Below are 21,876 nucleotides of genomic sequence, written 5' to 3'. Positions count from 1 at the left end.
TGGACATCAAAACCTTGGTCATTTTGGTGATTGTATGGATTTTGATTTTGGTAACCTTGGTTTTGATTGTAAAAGGGTCTTTGATTTTGGTTTCTCATGGGTGGTGGGGTGTATGTTGTTTGAGGGTTTTGAACATTTTGGCTTTTGTATGAGAGATTTGGATGGAACTTGGTGTTTTCATTGTAAAAATTTGAATAAGGGGTACCACTTTTGTAAGCTTGGAAAGCATTAACTTGTTCGGTTGTTCCCCTACACTCACTTGGGTCATGACCCAAAGTTCCACAATTCTCACATATCCCACTTGGGATTGATGAGGATGCCGTCATGGCATTGACATGATGCTTTGATGATTTTGAGTTTTCCTCAAGTCTAGCCATAGCTTGTTCAAACTTCAAGTTGATTGTGTCAATGTGAGCACTAAGTTGAGCACCCAATTGAGTAACGGAGTCCACTTCATGCTTTCCTCCTCTAGTAGCCTTGCGAGGTCTACTATATTGTGAATTATGGACCGCCATTTCCTCAATCTTGTTCCATGTTTGATTGTCATCAACTTCAGTGAACATTCCATTTGATCCCATATTGAGAATGTTCCTTGAATCTTCATATAAACCATTCCAAAATTGTTGCACCAAAAACCATTCGCTAAGTCCATGGTGAGGACATGAGCGACAAATACCTTTGAACCGCTCCCAAGCTTCATACAAAGATTCTTCATCCCTTTGCTTAAAACCCGTAATTTGAGCTCTTAGCATGTTAGTCTTTTCCGGTGGGTAGAATTTTTTGTAGAAAGCTAGAGCCAACTTCTTCCAAGAATCTATTCCAAGGGTGGCCTTATCAAGGCCCTTCAACCATTGCTTTGCGGTGCCGATTAAGGAAAAAGGAAATAAGACCCATCTAATTTTGTCTTGAGTCACGCCCGTTTGAGAGATAGCATCACAATAATCGCAAAAGGTTTCCATATGAGAATGAGGGTCCTCACTAGGCATTCCCCCGAATTGGCTCCTCTCAACTAATTGGATGAAGGCGGACTTGGCAATAAAATTACCGGTGAGATGTTGAGGTGTAGGAGTACCATTTGGTAGATTCTCCTCGGTGGGTATAGAGTGTGACGAGAATTTAGGCATTGTAGGTGGATTTTGTGTGGTATTGTTTAATGGGTTCTCTTCTCCTTCTATTGCGAAAGGATTGACAAACTCACTAGTGGGTTGAACAACTTCACCAACACCTCCCAAATTCCTCCTAACAAGTCTCCTATTATTCGTCAAGGTTCTTTCGATTTCACGGTCAAAAGGTAACAAATCACTTTGTGACCTTCTAGACATGCAAAATATCAAACAACTCGAAAACAATTAGAACAAACCTTGAGGATTTTTACTTCCCCAAGGTGAAAAAGACACAACTAATAACAATAAAAGAAATCTAAAATCAATTAAACACCGTCCCCGGCAACGGCGCCATTTTTGATCGATGCCATTTCGTGTTCACAATTAAGTATATGTGGTCGTTGGTCAATGGTCGATACAAAACACAATTTATACTTCACAAACAACTCTACAATTAGTAAAGAGGCAAGTAAAGGTCGGATCCCAAGGGACGGGTATTGAAATGAGAATTCTATTGTAACTAGTAGTGTCTAGGGGTGTCACAAATTGGGTTGGTGTAGAAGGTCACTAAACTAAAACAACAATGAAAATAAACTAGCAAGATGAATAAAATAAGGGGTGTAAACAATTGATTAAAAGCACTAGGGTGTCATGGGTTCATAGGGGAATCATGGGATATGATCATACAAACATGTTCTCAAATTATAAGCAAGCAATTATTGTTGAGATGGATCGAGTTGGGTTATGTCTTACAATCCTAGGAAAGTTTGGGTCCCGGAGCCGAATCGATTAGATTGTACAACACCTACAAGTCGACTTAATCTTCCCTACTCAACAACATGCATGGTCTAATGAGACTCGAGTTGGGTTATGTCTTACAAGTCTCATTGAAAAGATAGGAGATGATAGTAAATGCAAGGATTCATAGGCTTAGCATTTCATCAAACATAACTTGTGCATGAGTTGAGATCAAAACAAGCAAGCAAATAAAACATGAAAGCATATTAATTTAAGCATGAATCATTCCCCATGTTGGTTTCCCCTAATCACCCATTAACCCTAGCTAAGAGACTACTCACTCATCATCATGTTGAACATGCTAGCAAGGTTGTCAATCATACCAACAATATGAAACATGATGAACAAATGAAAGTAATTAACAATAATTAAAAAGGGATTAAGAGATTATACCTACTAATGATTTCAATAATAAAGCAAGAATAATAGAAGTACTTGAATCCTAGATTGAGAGGTTGTCAATCTCCCAATAATAACCCAAATAATCTTCAATTACCCAAAATAAAGGAAGAACAAGAGAGAGATTAAAGAATTAAAACTTGGATTAGAACTTGATTAATACTTGATTACAATATTGAAAAGAGATTTGATTGATATTAACTACACTAATTATTGATAAGAAGAACATGCTCCTCTAATTAGCCTAATGGGGTATTTATAGTGAAAATTAGGGAGGATGCATTAGGGTTAACTAAGGGCTAAACTAGTAATTACACTTTTTAAGTTGAGCAAGGAGGACCCGGTATTTTCTGAGAGAAGGGCTTCTCTTTTCGTAGCTTGAAGAATGAAATCCGTGCTGTGCAGGAATCCGGGCGGATTAGGGTCGGGACGGCCGGATTTGGGCGGTGCAATCCGAGCGGATTCAGGAGAGGGACGCTCGGATTGTTGAGGGGGAATCCGAGCGGATTCCAAGGAGGGACGCTCGGATTGTCGGGCGGACGGGCGGATTGTCCGCAATCCGTTCGGATTGTTGGTCAGCGTCAATTCTTCTTCTTTTCTTCCCTTTTCTTCATAAATTCCTTGGGGATTTCCTTGGGGACGCAAGGATCCTTTCTCAACATTGTTCTTCTACTATGATATGTACAAAGGCCTTCTAGTCTTGTCTCTTCTTGATGCTTGGTCATTGAATACAATCAATTTAGCCTCGTTTTGCCATGAAAATGCAAGATTCTTACTCCTTTCCTACCAAGGGATCAAAATCTCAAAGAATATGCAAAACATAGAACTAAAGATAAGAAATGACCCAAATAGGCACTAAAAAGCATGGGAACAAGGCTAATTCGGGGGCTAAATATGCGCTAATTATGGTCACATCAAGGCAGACCATCAAAGGGATCAAGGACAAAAGCCGAGCATCTAAGTTGACAGCTGGACAAGGGAAAGCTCATGACCAGATTTGAAATTATGAGTCGGGATCTGTTTTCTTATCTTAGTCGAGTCGAGTCTAGGACTTTCTTTTCCTGAAGTTGAGTCGTTTGTTCCGCGATGACCTAGGGTGTGTCCTAGGAATCGTTCCTTCGAGTCTGTTAAGCATTTGTCATTCCAATAAAAGTTGCAGTTTCGTTTCCAAATATATCTTGTTTCCAATCCTCAATTATTCCGAAACATGATAAAATGCACAACACACTCAAAGGCATCCCTGGGGTAGAAACATGTCCCGTTTCAAAATGGAAGGTACACTAGGATCTCGTGTCTGTGCCCTTTACCTATTGCATGTCTGGCGGTAGAGAACCTCCATCAAAACCAGTGCTTATGATAAGCTCTTAGATGATTCTATGACAAAGCTAGACTAGCTCCCTGCTTCCCATATCGATGACATAAGGCAAGCCCATTACCCACAAAATCATTCCACATCTCGAAGAGAAAGGAAACCAACCCGTTCTAACAAGGAATTGTTTGTTCTGACCTAAATTAGTTGGCGAAGCCAAGTTTTCAAGGTGTATCCATTTCTGACTAGGAGAATGAGTAGAAGACCATTTTTTTTAAAAAAAAAAATAAAAAAATAAAAAAAATAAAAAATAAAAGACAAAAAAAAAAGAAAAAAAGAAAAAGAAGAAAAAAAAGAAGAAGAAAAAAAGAAGAATAAGAAGAAAAGAAAAAGAAATGTCTGAATGTTGATCGAATTTCAAAGGCGAAGCCAAAATGGTCAGGTAGTGCCATCAGCAGTCATCCATACTCCTAAGTCCTTCCCGAGGCATTTATGAGGGAATAGTTAGGGATTCTGAGAATCAGTTAGCTTGTGTTAGTAAACCCAAGCCTTTAGGATCCAGACATGGAAATTTGAACCCACATCGATTTCCAACCCATTTGTACTCGGGTTTCATCAAACCTGAGACACCATTTCCAACCACGTTATAAGCCATAACCCGTTGGCCTTAGTACCAGAAAATGATCCTTCAGAATGACGGTCCACTATTCAAACCTATTTTTACCAAGCTCCACATCCCAAAGAATCACAACCTTTTGTAACAACCCTAGACACGGGATACAACGGTACCTTACAGGCTAGAATGGGATACGACATGATACCTTAGGTGAAACCTTTGAGTGTGTACACACAATCAAAATGCCACGTTTATGCACCTTGATCGAACTACGTTGGATTTGATTTCGCTCCACGCGAATACGTAGGCAGTCCTTCAGAATAAGGGATTCAATCCACTCGTCAACCAAGTTGTCATCTTGTCGGTTTCTTACGGGTCTTAACCAAGTCCAAATGAAGCCACCTTTGTTTGAGTCGGTCTTAGCACTCGATGTAGGCTAGGATAAGAATATAGGCTCGGATGAATAGTATCGAGTCTCAGAATGAGCTTTATCTAATGGTTTAGGCAAAGATGCTGACTCACATAGATGTGGGTTTGTATTGGGAACAGAAAATATGAAAAACCCGTTGAAAAGAAAGAAGGCGTGGAAGGAAAAATAGTAAAAGCCCGCTGAAAAGAAAGAAGGCGGTGGCAAAAAATGATGAAACTCGCTGAAAAGAAAGGAGGCGAGGAGAAGAGTGACAGAATGTTCCCAACAAAAGTCATGTGTGATGTCTAAGTGTTCTCATAAAATCAGTCTGTGTTTAGTGTCTGGGCGAAGCCAACGTTGTTGCTCCGTGAGTTTAATCCACCTTGTCAATGCCAAGTGATCTTGATTCCCATGTGCCCTCGGGAGCACGCCCATGCCATACGAAATCTTCGTCCCAAGTCCGACGACCTTGTGATTCCCATTTGCCATCTTTTGGCGCCGGAACGGCCAATTTACATTTCTACCCCCAACAAGTCAATAATTGAATTAAAACCCGTGCACACTTACGGTTTTATTTTCCTTTTTTGTTTTACGGTAGCGGGCTACGCCCACGTTGTTTACAGGTCATACAAGAGTGTCTGAGTCGTATTTCCTGCTCACCTATCAAGGTTCGATTTCAAAAATTTCAAATTTTCAAAAACTTTTTGCGAATTATGGATTGATGATCCAAGTAGTGGTACATTTCAAGTCAAGGTTCAAATCTCAAAGTTCAAAATCAAATTTTGGGTCGACGACCCAACATCCAAATGATTCGTTTCAAATTCAAATTTCGAGCCGATGACCCAATATTCTAAGTGATGACAAAGTCGAAATTCGGGTCGATGACCCAATCATTCAAAATTTTCAAATTCAATTTTCGGGTCGATGACCCAATCTTTCAAATAATCCAATTTTAAGATCGATGATCCAAATGTGCTTATGTGATGATTATTGCTAGTACATTTTTGTGTTTCAAATGTAGCAGGATATGCTTCAACTGGGGGCTCTAAAGTCTTCGACTTTAGAGCCATTGCAAACTGGGGGCTCTGAAGCCGTTGGCTTCAGAGTCCATTATCAAGATGTAAAGGATGGCATCCGATCAGAATTCAATTCAATACAAGAGTATGAAATGGAAGAATTCCGTAGCTGAAAGCAAATGATGAAAGCGGCGGCAACCTCCTTGGAAAGTCCCGTCCCATTTGGGCACCTGCCAGCAGATGATAAGCTTTGGGCAAGTGTCAACAGATGATGAATTTTGGACAAATGCCAGCAGATGATAAACTTTGGGCATGTGTCAGCAGTTGCCGAACTACGACGCGGGTTTGATTCCGTCAGAAACGGATACGTAGGCGCCCGAGGATAAGGCTCAACCCACCATATATGCAATTTTATGGGTCAACGACCAACGATGATAATTTGACGCAACAGAAGCAAGAGTTAATCCCCAGCGAAGTTTCAGGTATGATCTCTTCTTATGGCTGGCGAGCTTATATACGGAAGTCTAATGGACTATAAACGACCCGCGGAATCCTCAGGTCGAGAGGGACCTTGGGTATACTTTGACTTTCGCTTTGTCCAAGCCTCAGTCAAAGTGGGGGCTCTGTAGATACCCGTATCCGTCGATATTAGAATTTATAGAGAACCCGACAAACACCCGATGATGATAGGACACATGTATTCTTTAGTTGTCATTGTCATTATTTGGAGCTCGTTTTACGATGTAGAATGGGCGTCGTCGATGAAATATTTTATCAATTTAAATGATATTTAAGTTCATATTATTTTAATTCGAATTTATTTTCTTAAGTTATTTTATTAAAAATAAAATAGATATTTGATTTGAAAAATAATTCTTAAGTTACTTGATTTGAAAAATTAATTTAAATCGTTTTATAAATCGTATTTGAAGAACTCGATTTTTACGACGATTTTATACGCGATTTTGAGCTCGTTTAATATTTGATTTGGGCTCGATTTTCGACGCACTTTCGGCCCAATCCCCTATACTCCAACCCGTGTTCAAATCCCAACCAAATCTCATCACAAAACCCTGGCTTAGCCCTCCCAAATCACGTCTCAAACAGCCCAACACCACCTTCGCTGCTGTGTTTTGCAGCCCCAAATCCGACACCAAAACTGCCTCGTATTCGACTCCAATGCGACCTATATCTCACCTCCCACCTAGCCCACATATCAAGCTATAATTCCAAGCCCTTTCCCATGCAACCCACGTCCAAACTCCTTCACAAACCTCACGCAACAAGCAGCCCACCTGTTTTCGTTCTCCAAACCCGAGCCCAATCAAACACTTCCAAACCCGCTCCAAACGGCTACCAAACCCGTGCCCATGACCACCCATCCACACCTGACTATCCTAAACATATTACCATGCCTTTCCCACCAAGAAAACACACCCTAAACCCTCGAAATAGCTGCTGGACAGCAGGTATGCGAAACAGACCCAAGCTGTTGTTCACCCTATTAAACCCTACTTTAACTCCCTATAAATACCTCCCCTCTGCCATACTTTCATTCCTCTAAGTTTTCCATACATACTACCGTCACTCACAAGCATTAAACTCCAGAAAGAAACCCTAATTGCCTCTCAAAACCCTCGACAAAACCGAGACATCCAAACTGAAACAGTTTGTGTCTCTCTCGAAATTCAATTCGTTTCCCCTTCAAACCTCCATTAAAATTCGAGTTTCTTGTTACTAATTAACCATATAACATCCATCTACCTCTTAGAAAAAGATTCACGAGCCAAATTGACCTTGAGAGTACACAAATCCCCTCGAAAAACAGAGTGTCATACACTCTGTTTTTGCGGCTTTTCCTTTCTGTCCAGTTCTGTTTGTGCTCGTTTTTCGTGCCCAATAACTCAAAACGAGCAGGTATTGTTTTAAGATCTCTATTCTCCTCTCTTTCTAGTTTCCAAAACATCTTTTAAATCTAATTTTCACCGTGAAACGAGTGAGAAATCGCAGTTTGAAAGTTGCTGTCCAGATTTGCAAAAAAACGTGTTGTTGCTTTGTTCCTTCGTCGACGACGGCCTCTCGAGACAAAATCTACGATCGATTACGACCCAAGACGGTGTCAACGATACATGTAGGTTGAGGGTGCATCAAATCCTCCTCTTCTCCCTTTTATTTCGTTCTTTTATGTTTGTTTTTTATCGTTTCGTTTTGTTTTGTTTATCGTTTTGTTTATCGTTTAATATCATTAACTATGAAACTAGTTTAGTCTGAGTATGAGTTAAAGTACCACCACGAACACCCGCGTTGACTTGAGATGGGAAAGAAATCCGCTACATCAGTCGGTCGTACACCCCGTCTCATTTACATATCCTCGTGTTCAAGGTAGGGCATTAATAAAACGATTTCAAACTTCGTTTCTCGCTTTTGATCCCTCGTTTGTTTCGACCAATTCGATCTACCCTAGGATCCGTCGCTTGTTAGTTTGACCCCTGTTTGTTAACATATGATTCACTTAGATGACTTTAGATCGATTAAATAACCTAATTAGACATGTTAGGTGGCATCGACATAGCTTTAAAAATCGACTAACAATTCTATAACTTAATTGAACGCATCTCTCTTTTCACTTGATTTCTCGCTAGCATAGGAGTGCGTGATTAGCATCTTCCTATTAACACTCGATGAGTAGCGTTAATATCGTAACTTCGTGACCTAATTCAACCCCTTTAGGCCGTGTAGAATACACATTCGCGTGACATCTTCTCAATCGATCAACGTCGTTTCTAACTTGTTTTCTAGCCCGTTTTCGAACTCGTTTCGCAATCATTCGATCTAACTAATTAACTTGACCTAGGAACTAGGATGGCCATGGTTGGCCGTGAGGTTGGCCGATTTCTTTGTCCTTCTTGCTTCGTTTTTTTTTGTACCAATTGTTCTTTGTTGTTTCGTTGCTTGTAATTTATAATTTGTCCATCGAGTTGTAACTTTCAAGTTTGTTTTACTTTTATCGAGTCAAAACTTCTTCAAAAAACCTTATTCTCATTTGGTTAGATGGTTGTGCTCCAATTCGTGTAAAGGCGTAGTAAATCGCATGTTGTTTAAAGCGACATGGCTCGATTTATGCTAATGCATGCTTTGGTGTATGGCCCTATGTCTAATTCGATAAGATTAAGTGAAAGCACACATTACGAGGAGTGACCCAAGGCCGTGAGTCATGTATACCGTGGGCCACCCCCTTGTGCACGTTTTCCTAGGCCGAATGGCCATGTGTCGTGTATGGTGTCGTATATAGCAATTGTATTTAGATCGAGTTGTATCTTTAATTTCTTGTTGTGTTGGCATGAAATGCCCGGGTTGTAATAGGGTAGATCCCAACGGCTCCCCCACTCCCATCAAGCCTTGTTTGTTTCGTTTATGTGTTGTTAGATCAATCAACCCACATGCTAAATTACAACTTTGACAAAGTTAGTTTAGTTGCATCTAAATCGACATAGGAACTTCACATGTTAGGGTTTTCGAAAACAACGTTTGCATATCATATATCGTAGTAGCTATGACCTTGTTTGAAATCCGATACTTGACTTAGTAGAGGCCGTTATCGACGGGCGGGGTTAGGTGTCCTTATGGGCTTCCTAACACGTACCCTCACCCCTTACTCAAGATCTATGGTTTGTGGATCCGTCTAAATACCATTGGATTACGAGAGTCATTCAAATCGAGTGATATAGGGTACAAGTCTTTATCTTTAATCACTCGTAGTCGATTGGCTTTATGCTTTTCGATGAAAGGTGTAAAGTTGACTTGAACGGTTCCAAGTTCCCAAAAAACTTGGTGGCGACTCTAATTTGTCTTAATTCGATTCGAAAGAACCTCGAGTCGATTATGCCTAGTGTGGATCCCGCGGACGCAGTTCCCGAGGGCCTTGTCCACAATATGAATATGTTAAGCAATGAGATATAGATTTCTAACAAGCGGTATCATGAGCACAAGGTTGTTTGCATGCAAATCGGTTATAGTTTTTCCGAGTTATACGATTAACATATAAAACTTGTAAATTTGTGTTATTATGATATATCACGAAAATAATTTTTGCATGTTAAAGTTTCTGATCCTAAAATGTATTTAGGATATTTTGGTTAATTTATGGATTTTTATTTTTCATTTTATTTAATATTGGCATTAAAATGTGATTTTTATGATAAAAATGTCAATTTTGGACGAAAATTAGCTAAACTTCGAATTTTCCAGTGGTTTTTGGATATGTTTTCACATATATTATTTTTAGATGATCTGGAAATTTTCACAATTTCTGGAGTTTTTATGCTCGAAATATGGATTTTTCATGATAAAAATCGGATTTAGATGAAAAATAGGTTAATATGAGAAATATTTCGAATCTGGTCATAGAAATTTAGTATATTGTCACATGCAATTTTACAAGATGTGTGTAAAATAATAGGCTATAATGAAATCTTTATGCATGATTTATGGATTTTTGATGAAAAATAGCATAAATAGTGACTTAATTAGTGAATAATTGCTAAAACATACTCCATGACTAAGGAAAAACGTCACATGTTGCATTTTATTATGTTTTTCGGATCTAAAATTGATAAGTTGATGAATATAATTTTTCTCATGTTTTTATGATTATTATTGATAAATCCGATAAACCGCAACATTGTTTTTCCCGATAAATTTCGAAATTTTTTTTTAACCTAAGTTTTTGAACATTATGAGTGTCATGGTATTTTTCCAGAATGTTCATGAGTTTTAAATTTCAAATTTTGAATTTATTTGAAATTTTTGTGATTTATTTGAAGTTTATGGCATTTTATTGTTATTTTGAGTCCATTAATGAACAATTTTAAAAAATATAAGTTAATTATAGTCAAATGGTTAGTGGAGACTAATTTTGAGTCCTAAGTTGGTTAGGGTAATTAACTTGTGCATAAATATGAATTTATGTATTTTATTGTGATTTTAAAAGGTTGAATCACGCAAATCCGTAAAAACCGTTTAATATACGATATTGGCTCCTTAAAGGCGATTTAGCATAAAATTGGGCATGTTCATACATATTATAATGCTGCATTTTAGTTATGATTGTCATAATTTTATTTTATGTAATTTTGAATTATGTAATTTTTACTTAGTATGGCCTTAGTTTTTAAATTGGTATTACCCGAAATGTATGGGAATATCGATTCGGTTGTAATTTATTGTGATCTCGTATCACCGTTTTGTAATTTAATAGATTTATTTTATTTCAATTACAAATGTATAATAGGAAATTATGTAATTTGTTATGTAATTTATTTATTCCGGAGTTCCATGAAGACGGTGTCACTCAAGAAGGCGATACATAAAGACGGTGTTACCTCGAGATGCGTGCCATAACCGAAGTTCAAGGGACCAATGGAGTTGGTTTCCGAATATGTAATAGTTAATTAGATTTTCTATTTTAGGAAGGCCATACTAGGATTTATTTTATGTTTTGCATTTTATGTATATGTTGCATGCATCGCTAAATCGCCATAACTAAAACATGCATTGTCATTTTAATCGAGTTTATCGACCGTGTCAATTACAATTATCGTAGTTCACCGCTTTAGTTCACTTAAAACGTGATAAATAATAAATTGGCATGACCTCTCGCTAAAATAAACAATTGAGACTTAGCCTTGCCAAAAAGTAGAAACCATGAAAACCTATTTCGCGAGGGAGTGCACTCGGCCCTACCGGGGTACAAACCTTGTTACGTAGGGGAAGTGGGTGATAAATGTCTATCCACCGAGTTCATATTCATGAGGGTTTCATCGGCCATAACGTGCCCAAGTTGATGTGGATTTGGATCATGGACACATTTATTCGAAATTTGGATTGAGCTCAACGGAAGTATTCGTGACCGTAGTCGCATGTGTTCCGGGCTAAAGATAAATGTTAATGTAATTTTATCGACCAAGAGTTCTAGAAGTAGAATCGATTAAAACGTTAATCCACCGAGTTATATTGATAAGGGTTTCATCGGCCCTACCGTGCCCAAGTTAATATGAATTTGGATCTTGGAATCATTTATCATAGTTGGGTAGAGGTCACTATATAAATGTTTTACTTGTTATTTACAAGTATTATTAAAACGATAAATGTTAAGTTTTCCACTATTCTCTTATTATATTGTTCTATTTCTTTACCACAATTCATATACGATATCATTTCGGTTTTTGATTCAAATCTCCATTAAAACATCGTAACTAAAGACAAATATGAATTTGCTTCTAAAACCTCATATGAACCATTGCTAAGGATCTCTTGTAAAGAGTATAGATTAAAGTTATTCATTATCAAACAGGTTTTTCATTCTTGACTAACACATCTACTTACAATGGATTGTTTTTCATATACTTAATTAAATTAAGTACCTTGAAACGTTAAATTGTTTTGGTAAATAGATTTGTCAGAATTCGTAATTGACCAAAATATCGCAACCACTTCATGAAAGTTTTAAGACTAAAACGATTGAATTGAAGAGTAATCTTCATAAGATTCAACTTTGCTTCTCTAAGTAAAGACTTTTTGAAATGAGTGGGAGCATTCTCTTAAACCGTTAAGAAAAGAATGAGGTTCAAGAAGTAAAGATTATAATTGAATTGATACAAGGTAATGTTAAAAGTAAAGTTGTTGAGAATAGCGATACTAAACCTATCAATCCCGACCGATAAAGTTTCCACTGTCTTAAATGTTGGACACTAGAAAGGAAACTACCCCAAATTATTGAAAAATCAACAAGTTAGTTGTGGGACATCTAATGGGACCTTCTTCTTTAAATGTTTATTTGATTAAACATAAATTTTGCTAGTACTACTTCGTCAATATTAGAAACCAGTGGAGGTTTTCATCATTGTATTCGATACATAAGATGATTAGAATATGACGACTAGCAACAATAATGTCGAGAGATAGAGTAATTGTGTACTCAATCTAGTTTTTGGGTTTAAAGTTGTACTTAATTGTGACTATTAAGTGCATAAACTATAAATAAGAATATAAACTTGTTAAGATACAAAAGAGGTTTCAGTTTTGTGATTCTATACACCATAATTTGATGTATGGCTAGCCCATTATCAAGGTGATTATATTCTAAACCAAACTAGAATGACACATCATGTAGATGATGTAAGAGTCAAATTGGTAACCCAAGATTAAACCTTAAATTTTGGAATGATGAACGCAAAGAGTTATCGAGTACTCTTGAAACCATTAGATTGTTAATGGTATATGCGTATCTTGTATTCAAAGCAAGATGTCTCGTGCCTTTTGGTTGAAAAGGAGATCGAGGTTGTAAATAATTGATCCATAATAGGTTGATCATTTTCTTTTACCAACGATTTAAGTTGATGCTAATGTGTTCTTTTAATAAGGTAAATAGAGAAATCTTTGAAGAAGTTCAAAGAGTTAGTTTATGTTTTTCACGATTTAGTCGTGATAGGGGTTATCAAAGTGAAGACTTTGATATAAGCCGAATGAAATATGATATAGTATCACAAGTTAATCTCTCTTAACACGCATTATGGGATAATGTGTGGTTGAATAAAGAATTCAAACGTTATTCGATATGGTTTGGACTTCAATCAAGTTACCTTGAGTTACTTGATCCTTTTGGGGAATTTATCATTTTTGTCTAAATTATTTTCCACTAAATCTAAACGAATCATATGAGATATGAAATGGTAATATACCATGTTTGTAAGCTTACACAAGAAACAAATTCTCACTTTTCCCTTTTCATTTATCACGAGTACAACAAGTTTGTGGCTTGTGAAGCTGTCTTTCTAAAATACAAGTTTATTTCTAGAAGACAGAGTGGGAGAAATTATTTAAGAGCCACAAAGAATGTTATGTCGCAAGAAACTGGTCTTTCTTGACTACATGAGACGTTTTGTGTAAGATGTTGTTTCTTTAAAACCTAGGAGGTTAAATTCGTCACTTGTTGAAGATGATGAATTCATGTTACTTTTAAGAAAGTAAAGAGCTTACAACTTACAAAGAAATTGTTTGATTCAAGTTGATTTCTTCTGGAAAGTAATGAACATATGACTTACATGAGAATGTTTAAGTCACAACTCACTACAAGGCTTAGAGCCATGAAAATCCGAAATAAAAGGCTTGATTAGTGACAAAGGGTTTTGCACTAATAAAGAGAGATTTCAAAGCTTGGTTGGTGGCAAAGTGTTTTGCACTAGTTGAAATGCTTAAGTCTATTTGGATCTTCTTAGGGATTGTGTTTCATTATGAGGATATACATACAGCAAGTGAATCTAAAACCCACTTCTTCAAAAGAAGGAATGTATTCAATACATGTCATAAGTTTTGTAGATTCTTGCAATCCTAAGATAATGTGAAACTTAAGAGAGAATCTTAAGTAGGACATCAATGAGTTGGAATCAACATTTTGATCATGTGATAAAACTTTTCTCAATAAGTCGAGAAGTTGTGTTTATACATGGAGTTTAGTGGGAGTTACGGAAATTTTAATTAGTCTTATATATGGATGACATATTGATCATTGAGAATGATTTAAGGCTTTTGGAGTATTATAATACATCTTTAATATCCGGATTTATGAAGATAAATCTACATGATATTAGCGTCAAATAAGAAGTCTCATGTTGATAAGATTCATGACTAGTTCAATAAAATTGAACATATTTGATTGATTCCATTTGCTTCCGCTGCCGAATCAATTAAATAGGAAATGATGTATAACACTTCATATACTTTGAGTATGATGAATTGTTTCAAAATCGAAATTTAAGTAGCCATATTGATTACCCTTAAGTGCTTGCAGAAGCATTAAGGATGTAAAGCAAAATGTTTTTGATGCAATTTTGTGTAAGGGTGTTACACAAGTGACAATTGACAATTGAGATTGCGCATGGTTTCTGACAAAACCATAATCAAAACACATTAGGATGGTTAAGATACCATTGTAGGCTATGTTATTTAAGAAATAAATTTTCTAGAATCGTTCTAGGTAATAAAGAACTATGAGAAATATTTGCAACGGAAATTGAGTACACTTGCAATCATGAGATGTGCAAGAAGGATGAGTCTGCGACCTTTGTGAAAAAAAAGTGGGAGCTATTCTAAGGCTAGAGGGCCTATGTCTTGATTGGATCTCGACACGTACTCAGAAAGTTTTGTAATGCAAATGTATACATTACAAAGGAAAACGAGTATGTAGTGAGGTTGAGTAAGGTACAAGAAGTTGATAAAACCCACTAACCAAAGCCTTCTCATAGGCTTAACATGATGAGTCATGTCATTTCAATTAAATTGAGATGAACAACTACATTCAAGATCAAACTGGATTATAGAATATGAAGTAGTAATCAGGCATTGATTATTCATATGTGATAATCGCATTTGTCGTTCGAGTTTTACTTTAAAACTCTTTTATTATACTTTGTTACATCCAAACGGGTTGTAGAGACAACATTGAACCCCGTTAAAGTGAACACGGATTAGCATTGTATTCGCCCATAGTCACTTGTTTGAGGTGACGTCTCGAAGTGACTAGAGTGTGATGCGATTGATGGCAAGTTCAAGTGCCATAGAGTCATGTGAGATGACTAGTCGATCACATAGGCAGACTGTTAGGAACACTTTGTCGGGCAGTGACCGCTTATAGAGTTCTGGCAAATTTATATAGCCTGGTCGTGGCGAGAGCTACTATAGTATTCTAATGAGTCAATTCTTTTGACTAAAGATTGTTCGCCTAAGATGGCACAGTTTCAGATTAGCTTTGATTTATGTTACTACGACCTTCGTAAATGGGGTCAAATGGGCATATTTTGGGTTATGATGGTTGTGGCTAGTCGAAGGGAATAGTGCGATAGGAATTGTCCACCCCTTTGTCAGGGTTAAAACAATATCTCAGGGCCACTCGAGGAGTAATGAACTGGAAATGCGTGGCCACGCTCGGAAGGTATCTATGATAGATAAATCCGGTCAATCAGTTATTCTCCAGATCGAGGAAACCACTCTCGATATGATCACTTGCAATTACGACCCGAAAGACACCTTGCATTGAGTGGGAGATAGTAATAGGACAAGAGAATTGGTGACGCACACTTGTCGAGGACAAGTGGGAGATTGTTGGGAAATTTGTCCTTAACAATAGTGTGATCACATGATTTAAATATCATTATTAAATCTCATATAAAGAATACGTAAGGGATGATTCAATTATATAGTCGACTGATCAACATTAATCGGTAACGATTGGCTTGCTAGAGTTTGACGTTCATCGTCGTGGGACGGTGGTGGTCATTGATCCCTTAAGGTCACACCTAAAGGATGATGCCCTTATCTATAAAGTTGATTAATTGTATGACGATGCAAGTTGATCAATTCTTTAAAATTGAACAATTCGATTTGTGAGAGAGAATAAATATCTTATTGTAATGGGATTAAATAAGATTTATTTTAGTAATAAAATGCTTTGTTACTAAAATTATTTATTGTTTGAGAAACAATAGAGATAGGAATGAATGGTTAATTATAATTACAAGATATTGTGAATTATAATTACATGACCCATTTTATTTATGTGATCAAGTATCACTAGTCAAATTATTGGATGTAATTTAATTAATTCATAAAATGATATTTATGTGATAAATATGCATTAAAATTAATTAATAACATGTAGCATACTACATGTGACATATTGTGTGACAAATGACAAATTGACAAAAATAAAATGGTAGTCCATTTTATAGAAGTGGACCTAAATATTGTGGGTGGTAGGCTTTAGTGGGTGATTATTTTATGTGATAAGAATAAATTATAAAACCTACTCTACCTATTCTTACACACCTATAATATTGAGAAGAGCAAAAGGAAAAGAAATGATGCCATTTTGGCTCTACCAAAACCGTGACACTCCCCTTGTCATGATGGGTTGTTGGTTATTATTTTTCCTCTCTTACACATTCATATGATGATAATTCATTTACATGCCTTTTTCTCTCTTCTCCTTTTTCTCTAAAACTTGAGAAACTTTGATCCAAATTGTTCAAAGAAATTACTAAAATTATTAATGTAATATATGAGTGTTATTAATCAATTTTAAGGTAAACTACTAAACTAATATCTAGCTAATATTATTTAGTGGGGATAAGGGATAGTATTGGGTGCAATCAAGAGGAGAATCTCTACTTTGGGATTTTTGGAGGATCATCCTTATATATGGATAGCTCAAGAACTAACAAGAAGGGGATCTTGTTGGTGCCCATATGACCGAAATCATGTAGTAAGGACAATGATTTCTTCTCTTTTAATTTAAGTTTGCATGCATAAGATCATCTTTTAATTTTATGACTAAATTAAAATCATCACATATATGAATATGTTAAGCAATGAGATATAGATTTCTAATAGAATCCACCATGAATGTCAACAAAAAGTTCACCAATGAATACAACATACTTCAACTCTTAATTGAACGGTGGATTACAATTGACCATGGTAAAGATGGAGCGGCCTTTATTGTGAATGGAGGATTAGTAACAAGGTTAGCCAAACACTTTAACAAGGATTTCAACAAAGACAAGACATACACACCGGTTAAAGGAGGCAACCTTCTTGACTTAGCCACTATGATCAACAAGTTTCATTGGATCAAAAATGATAATCTTGACAACAAGTATGAGTGGCTCACTAAAGAAGCTAAATCCTTCATCTTGCCCAACAAGATTTTCCGACTCAATGTCCGAAGTCCAAGCTACCTTCTTCCCGTCTCCGATGAAGCCGAGATGATTATGCAACAAAATAGGGAATCTAATGCCAAGCCCTCCTCCTCCTCTATTGTGACTCCACCTTATCCGTTTACCTACCAAGAATTCCAACTAAATGGCACTAATGTTGAGATAGGTAATGATTACTTGACCCAATTATTGCAACACATGAATAAGGAAGCTTATGAGGACCAGCTCAACCCTTACCGGGCTCAATATCCGCCCCTCCTACACTTAGCTAGGCAAGGACTCCTTGATCCATCATCTTCTTAGCCTAGTTGGGCGGATAGGGAAGTGTTCTTTTATCACATTGATCGACTACGCCACATCCGAGATATGAGGATTAGGAAGACCGCATGGTATGATCTTTCCAATCATCTTTTTCCTCTCTATGTTAATGACTATGTGGCTTTATTTTGGTTGATGTGGTATACACCAATGTTATTGCAGGAATTGCATTTAGATTATATGGCATACTAGTTGATAGAAGCATTTGCATTAGGTTGTATAAACGTTAGTTGTATCATGGCATATAGTTGCATGGTAGAAAAATTTTGTGAAAACATCTATTTGGGAAGCTTGACAAGTGTATATAAGGCTCTTGTAGATACTTTTTCTTCTTAAGACTTTGCTCATTAGAATACTTGTAAAACACCCTAGGATGTGTCATGCTAGTATCCTTTGACCCATGGATTAAGGCCTAGTCAAGAGTACCTTGTGTTGGAGCTTGTGTCCTCCAGTTAGTGCGGATAACGTCATTGCACATACACTTGTACGGACAAGTGGGAGCTTGTTGGGGTTAGTGTCCTTAACAGTTAGTGCAAGGACTTATAAACCTCTAAAAGGGTCAAAGGGTATACTTTGTATCATAATCAGTTGATCCACGTTTATCAATAACGATTGGCTTGCTAGATAAGTTTGACGTTATTGTCATACAGATGGCGGTGATCAACTGGTCCCTAAAAGTCACACCTATAGGATACGTTCGAGAGATATGATGGTATGAAAATACTGTCATATAGATGCCAAAATTGACTAACCAGTTAGTCCAAGTTATTTGACTAGTAATTAGTTAAATATGTGATGTTGAGATATTATATTTAATACGGATTAAATATCATGGGCTAAGGCGAATTAACCAGTTAATTCGTAAAATTAAATATACGTGATTTATATTTAATTAAATGTATATTAAAATTAATAATTATACAATACTGTTTTGTCGGACACGTATTAATAATTCAGCTAACCCGTATTATTAGTTGATGCCTTAATTTCCGATAACCGATAACAGTTTATAATTGGACTGCGTCGTATACATCTTAGCGGATTTTATCAGACCACAAGTTTAATAAGGAGGAAGTGGACAAGCCCACTCCTCCCTATCAAACCCACGGCCGAATGAGAGGGCTTAAGAGGGAGAGTTTCTCCTCCCTTCTAACCTAATCATCACTTGCAAAAATAATTAGGGTTTTGGGAATTGTGCCTCCCAAAATTCGGATCTCACATCCTACACAAATCACAAAAACTATCCTCTCAATATTGCAAAAGCAATTAGAGGATTTGATCTAGCACAAGGGCATATCTCGGACTATCTTGGGTGCATCGTTTAGGAGGAGATTTGCTTTAATCTCTCATTGCCTTATTGCACTAGGACCGGAGGTTATTTCTACATCTTTATCGTTTTCATCATGTTTTTCGTTTATGACTATAAACTACATATATATTTTGCGTTATAATCCTTAATTCGAAGGGTAGTATACGGATATTAACCCACACCTTGTACCTTTTATTTCAAGGTGACCCTTGAAACCATGCAACCATCTTCTACATTCTACCACAGTTTGTCAACAAAAGGGAATGGGCACAAAAATTATTCAAATTTGAGGTCAAGCATTGAAATGAAAGTCAAGAAATTTTGCTATTTGCACCAAAGAAAAGAGGAGTACCAAAAATAAGAACTCTTATGCTTCAAATATAAGCACCCTCACTACAAATGTGTTGTCTTTGAAAATGTTCAAAAGAAAATGCTAAAAGTTGAAAGTTGTCAAATATTGAAATTCCAAACATCAAAAGAAATGGCAAGAAGAAAGTGTTCTCAAATGTCAAATGTCACAAGAAATTGGGGGGAATAACAATAACAAAAGCAAACTCCCACATGAAACTCAAAATCTATTGATCCCTTTTCCATCGAATCCACTTTTGTACATGGTAGAGAGGGGACGACCCTTCTTATTGTCTAGGCAAGAAGGGGAATTCCGCGATCCTCCAGTGTTTCTAACACCATAGGGAGTCTACTCTTGATGAAAGCATTTTACGATTGAGGACAAAGTACCCTAGCTTGACACAACTTGGAGGTGATTTATTGGTATCCTTCTCAGCTTAGTAGTTTGAAGAAACCATATCTATGATGGAGTGTGTACCCTTAGATTTCTTTCCTTGTAGATAATTTCCGCCACTTAGATGAGGAAAGTGGCTATTCTTTTGTAGATGCATCCATTACTTATTTTGTGTGCTTACTGCTTGGATGTATCGCCCTTTTGGCAAGCCCCGCCTTGCCTTGCAAGAAGGCATCCTACCTTATGATTGTCTTGTTGTGAGTTGAAGGGGTAGAGTGAGACCCGCTAATTATCTCACATCGGCTATATTAGTAGGTTAGTTTAAATAATGGTCCTAGTTTTAGTCACCTCTTTACTCGGGACGAGCAAAGGTTCGGTTTGGAGATGCTTGATGTGACTCATATTTGAGCACATTTAGTCCCCGAATTAACCTCGTTCCTATGCTTTATAGCACTTATTTGGGTCATTTCTTATCTTTAGCTTCCCATTTTGCGTATTCTTTGAGGATATGTGTCCTTGGTAGGAGAGAATTGCTAACCTTGCATTTATGAGGCGGAATTGAGCTAAATTGATCGCATCTAATGACAAATCATCAAAGAGAAGACAACATTAGAAGGCCTAAGTAGATAATAAAGTGAAATGGGCAATGATGAAAGGATCCTTGAATCCCCGACATGATCCTTGAGGATTGTCAAGGAGCAAATGAAGAAAAGTAGTATGTCCCAGAATTCGAGCGGATCAGGCACGATCTGGGCGTCTCACAATCGCATGATCCGGGTGTCTTGTGCCCAAGACGAGGGGATTGCAACGCAAGGAGCCGAGCATCTCACCCATGATCCGAGCGGATCACAAAGCAGAACAACCCGTGCCTCAGCACGGGACGGGCAGATCAGCACGGGACTAGCTAGAGGATCCGCTCATTTCCTTCGACAGTAGCATTTCCTCAACTTTTATTAGGGTCTTAATAGTCATTTAAGCCCTTAGTAACCCTAATCCTTGGACTTAATCTTTAGAATAAATACCCCTTTGTACATACTAGATTGGCATCAATTAGTAATCAAGTTGTAATCAATTCTAATACTCTCTTAATCATTCCTTAATCAAGCTTTAATTTAGTTGTAATACAATTCTCAATATTAATCACATCTTAATCTTTCTTTAATTTCTCTATTGTTTTTCCTTTATTTTGGGTAATTAGAAGATTAATTGGGTTTATTTGGAGGATTGACAACCTTCCACCCATCGTCAAGTACTTCTATTATTCTTTGCTTTATTATTTGGAATCATCTTCATAGGTATAATTCTCTCTTAATCTTGTTTAATTATTGTTAAATCACTTTCATTTAATCATCATGTTAGTTTTGTTAGTATGATTGAAAACCTTATTAGCATGTTAAACTTAATAATGAGTGAGAAGTTTCCTTAGCTAGGGTTAATGGGGAATTAGCGAAAACCAACATGGGGATTGATTCATGCTTAATCTAATATGTTTTCATAATTAAATTGCTTGCTTGTTGTGATTTCAACTTATGCACATGTTATGTTTCATGAAATGCGAGCCCGTGAATCCTTGCATTTTTTACCCATCACCTATCTTTTCAATGAGGCTTGTAAGCTTATACACCAACTCGAGCCTCATTAGACCATGCATATAGTTGAATAGGAAGGATTAAGTTGACTTGTAGGTGTTGTACAATCTAATCGATTCGGCTTCGTGACCCAAACCTTCTTAGGGATTGTAAGCTTATACACCAACTCGATCCCATCACAATAATAAGTGCTTGCTTTATAATTAAGAACATGTTTGTATGATCAACTCCCATGAATCCCCTATGAACCTATGACACCTTAGTGCCTTTAATCAATTGTTTACAACCCCTTTATTTACCTTGCTTTGATTTCATTAATTTACTTTCATCTTATTGATTAGTTCAGTTGATCTCCTATCTTAACCAAAATTGTGACACCCTAAGACACAACCATTTGCAATTGAGAATCCTATATCAATACTCGTCCCTTGGGATCCGACCTTTACTTGCCTCTTTGCTAAGAGTAGTTTGTGAAGTAATAAATATTGTTTTGGTTG

The 21,876-nt window shown here is 36.9% G+C and overlaps 1 non-coding gene across 1 annotated transcript; it reads left to right on the top strand.

The window, feature by feature from the left end:
* The first annotated feature begins 645 nt into the window (after window positions 1–645).
* LOC141597572 (small nucleolar RNA R71) lies at window positions 646–752 on the top strand. The gene has a single exon (XR_012522801.1). It is a non-coding gene; the product is annotated as a small nucleolar RNA R71 (small nucleolar RNA).
* The last annotated feature ends 21,124 nt before the right edge of the window (window positions 753–21,876 follow it).

Source organism: Silene latifolia, chromosome 8, assembly GCF_048544455.1.
Source record: "Silene latifolia isolate original U9 population chromosome 8, ASM4854445v1, whole genome shotgun sequence".
Classification (NCBI taxonomy): Eukaryota; Viridiplantae; Streptophyta; class Magnoliopsida; order Caryophyllales; family Caryophyllaceae; genus Silene; species Silene latifolia.
This window is presented reverse-complemented; position numbering and strand designations above follow the sequence as displayed.